The sequence below is a fragment of the Tripterygium wilfordii genome, chromosome 4, assembly GCF_013401445.1.
Source record: "Tripterygium wilfordii isolate XIE 37 chromosome 4, ASM1340144v1, whole genome shotgun sequence".
Taxonomy (NCBI): domain Eukaryota; kingdom Viridiplantae; phylum Streptophyta; class Magnoliopsida; order Celastrales; family Celastraceae; genus Tripterygium; species Tripterygium wilfordii.
This window is the reverse complement of record NC_052235.1, coordinates 11946309-11950766: the sequence shown is the minus strand read 5'-3', so window position 1 is coordinate 11950766 and position 4458 is coordinate 11946309. Positions and strand designations below refer to the sequence as shown.

At 42.1% G+C, this 4458-nt stretch overlaps 1 pseudogene; it reads right to left on the bottom strand.

Moving 5' to 3' along the window:
- Positions 1-1742: 1742 nt before the first annotated feature.
- LOC119996963 lies at positions 1743-4137 on the bottom strand (annotated as a pseudogene).
- Positions 4138-4458: the final 321 nt, after the last annotated feature.

Genomic DNA, 4458 nt, shown 5'->3' with positions numbered 1-4458 from the left:
AGTTACCGTATGCCTATTCTTCTAACGGACCGCCGGATCTGGTACCAAAGTGTGGAACATAGTGGTGTGGTCTACCTCTACTGGAGGGCCTACGAGAAGATCCTTAGAGTAAGCAGCTGGATAGCCGAGAGCAGCACATATATATACAGTGGTGAAACTATAGGAAACTGCTCCACTGTCGACCTTTGGCACCCTCACACTATAGCGGGCAGGACCGTCCTCGCCTGCAACTAGATCAATCGCGTGCATAGTAAGGTAGAAAGCACGGATTAAGGTTGAGTAAACATCAAGCATGAAATATTGATAGTTCCACAGAAAATTTAACCGGGCACGACATAAATAGTCTTTAGCCCAGGCATTCAGCGGCTGGTTCATTATGTCAAAGTGTATCCTCCAATCACTCTCAATGCAGGATGAAGCAAAGTTATCCTCAGAAGGCTGTGGCCGCGGAGGTGCCACAGTTTTCTTTTTAGTGCCACACGCTCTCTTGGGTGAAGGTGGTGGTGTAGTCGAGCCAGAAGCCTCAGCTGCCTTGCGTCATCCCATTTTGCAAAAATTGAAGATAATTGAGAGCATAACACAAAAATGTAGAGAAAGCAAATACAGCAAGTTCCGACACATTTAGCATTGGCATAGCATCCACCAACAATTGAAAAGCAAGACCCCACAAACACCCAAATCACTTAGAGTTCCAGCACATAACCCAGCCCTATACCTCGCGCAATAGCATTTTTGCGCAAAATTCAAAAATGGGCAAATTAGCACAAATTCACGCAATACACACCTCAACATGAGATATATATATATATATATCAAATGGAAATATGGATGTGAGCATACAAAGAATGGTGCGTGAAATTGCAATTTCAAACCAAGAAGGTTGGGTGAGGCATTGTATCAAAAATGTTGGGCGCATACTTGATGAATTGGATACTTGGCATATGGGAACAAGGAGATAACAACTCAGGTAGATGACAAAACGATCACACAAGTAAACAGAGCACAATAAAAATATAACGTGAAAGTTCAAAGCACTCAAGCTTGGTTTCGGCATTTCATCGAGCACTTGGTGTGCGCACTTAATCAAAGCTCAAAGAGACTCTAAAAACTGCCATGGTCCCCTCTGTATTTTGGAGAAATTGAACTCCATGGGCTCCAAATAGGAATCCACACCCTTATATGTAAGAATTTGTCAGCCCACACCATCCACATTCCAAACATTGCAAACAAGGCAGCAGAAAACTCAAAATTAAAAATCCAAGAAGAGTAAAGGTATCATACCTGAGGTGTATGCTAATCGAAATGACGAGATGGCTGAGTGCAGGGAGAATTGAAGGAAAAGTGCAGAAAATGGGTGAGGGAGGACTAGGTGCCGTGAGAGAAGAGAATAAGAAGAAGAAGAAGAAAAGAAGTGGGGTGTGTGTGTCGCGCGGGCTGGGGTTCTTTTGAAAACCCTGGCCCATGCGTCTAATCGATCAGTTTGTAAATCCGATAGATCAGATGTGCTCTCGGGTCATTTTTGACTTACCTGGTCCGATCGATCGGACACCAAGCCCGATCAATCGGAATTGGGTTTTGTCTCATTTTCGCATAACTGCATATCTTGCACCAAAACACTTCACAACCAACCCAGGCAGTGTTCAGAACACTCAAAACATATATGTACATAAAATTAAAGCAATTTAAAAGAAAGTAGGGAACGAAGTTACCCCAGTTGGGTTGCCTCCCAACAAGCGCCTAGTTTATTGTCGATGGCCTGACTTTTGTGGCTCATTGTTGTGGATCTTGGAGACGAAGAGTGACCTTTCTTCCAGAAAATTCAGCTTCATAGTAGGCAATCTCTGCCTGTTCACCTTGAATGAAGTCCCCATTGCTCCATGCTTAATCTCAACGGCTCCGTGAGGGAACACCGCGGTAACAAGAAAAGGACCCGACCATCTTGATTTGAGCTTGCCCGAAAATAGACGGAGTCTTGAATTGAATAACAACATTTGTTGCCCCACCTTGAACTTCTTCCAAACAATATGACTATCATGCCATTTCTTGGTCCGCTCCTTATAAATTTTTGCATTATCATAAGCATCAAGGCGGATTTCATCTAGCTCATTCAATTGCAAAACACGTTGCTCTCCCGCACTAGCCATGTCAAAATTCAGAAATTTAATAGCCCAAAAGGCTTTGTGCTCCAATTCAACTTGGAGGTGACAAGCTTTCCCATATACCAAACGGAAAGGTGACATACCAATAGGAGTTTTAAAAGCTGTTTGGTAAGCCCACAAGGCATCATCTAGCTTCAAAGACCAATCCTTCCTTGAGGCATTCACCGTTTTTTCAAGAATTTTCTTCAACTCGCTATTAGAAACCTCCACTTGGCCACTTGTTTGAGGATGATAAGGAGTTGCCAACTTGTGAGTGATGCCATATTTGGAAAGCAAAGAATTAAATTGTCTGTTGTAAAAATGGGTACCCCCATCACTAATAATTGCCCTCGGGGTGCCAAATCTTGTAAAAATATTCTTCTTCAAAAACTTCAAAACCGCTTTTGAATCATTGGTAGGTAACGCCATGGCCTCCACCCATTTGGAAACATAGTCAACCGTCACAAGGATGTAGTGATTCCCCAAGGATTTAGGGAATAGCCCCATAAAATCTATGCCCCACACATCAAAAAGCTCCACCTTAAGGATATTGGTTAAGGGCGTTTGATTTCTATTTGAAATGTTCCCCGTGCGTTGACATTCATCACATGCAAGAACAAATGAATGGGCATCCTTAAACAAAGTAGGCCAATAGAACCCAGATTGCAAGACTTTGGCTACGGTCTTGTTACCCCCAAAATAACCACCACATGGAAATGAGTGACAATGTCTCAAGATACTAACCATCTCTTCCTCCGGAACACACCTCCGAATAACATGGTCCGCACATTGCTTCCACAAGAAAGGTTCTTCCCAATAATAAAACGAACAAGATGAAGGAATCTCTTTCGTTGATGATGAGATAAGTCCGGAGGAAGAATCTCCTTGGCCAAAAAGTTTACAAAATCAGCATACCAAGGAGTTGGAGAGAAATGAATAGCAAACAATTGTTCATCCGGGAATGTTTCTTTGATAGGAATATTGGCTTCTTTCCGGCCTTCCAATAATCTAGACAAATGGTCTGCCACTACATTCTCGGATCCCTTTTTGTCCCGAATTTCCAAGTCAAATTCTTGTAAAAGAAGAATCCATCGAATCAACCTTGGCTTGGCTTCCTTTTTCGTCAATAAATAACGCAAGGCTGCATGATCGGTGTAACACAAAGGCTTTGTGATTTTAGAAAAATCCTTGATGAATCGCCTATAGAAACCCGCATACCCCAAGAAACTTCTCACCTCTTTAACCGAAGTTGGTGGAGGAAGTTTCTCAATAGTCTCAATTTTAGCTCTATCCACTTCAGTGCCCTTTTGTGAAATTCGGTGCCCCAAGACTATCCCTTCTTGCACCATGAAATGATATTTCTCCCAATTAAGTACTAGATTGGTTTCTTCACATCTTTGAAGCACCATGGATAAATTTTTCAAACAAGAATAAAATGATGAACAAAAACAGAAAAGTCATCCATAAATACCTCAATTGTGCGCTCCACCATATCACTGAAAATACTCATCATACACCTTTGAAAAGTTGTCGGTGCATTGCATAAGCCGAATGACATCCTTTTATAAGCAAAAGTGCCAAAAGGACAAGTGAAGGTAGTCTTTTCTTGGTCCTCCGGAGCAATGGGGATTTGATTGTACCCCGAATAACCATCCAAGAAGCAATAATAAGAGTGCCCCGCAAGCCTCTCTAGCATTTGATCAATAAAAGGCAAAGGAAAGTGATCCTTCCTAGTGGCATTGTTGAGCTTCCTATTGTCAATGCAAACTCTCCAACCGGTAGTAGTCCGGGTGGGAATCAATTCATTCTTCTCTTTTTTCACCACCGTGATTCCACCCTTTTTGGGGACAACTTGCACCAGACTTACCCAAGAACTATCCAAAATGGGGTAAATAATTCCCGCATCAAGAAGTTTTAAAATTTCATCTTTCACCACATCTTTCATTTTGGGATTTAATCGGCGTTGATGTTCCACCGAAGACATGTAGTTCTCCTCCATTAATTCCCGAATATCCGCTATTGTCCACCCCAAAGCCATTTTGTGCTCTCTCAACACTCTTAAGAGCTTGTCCTCTTCCTCCGATTCAAATTTGAAGAAATAATAATCGACGAAGTATTAGAATTTCCCAGGTAAGCATATTGAAGGTGGGAAGGGAGAGGTTTCAATGTAAGTGTAGGAGCTTCCACAATACTTGGTTGTGGTCTAGAAGGCAAGACTCCAAGAGGTTCAAATTTTTGGAACCTTCTCGATTTAGACTCTTTCATAGATTCTAAGCAATGCATGAACTCCACCACATTCTCGTCACCACACTCTAAAGCA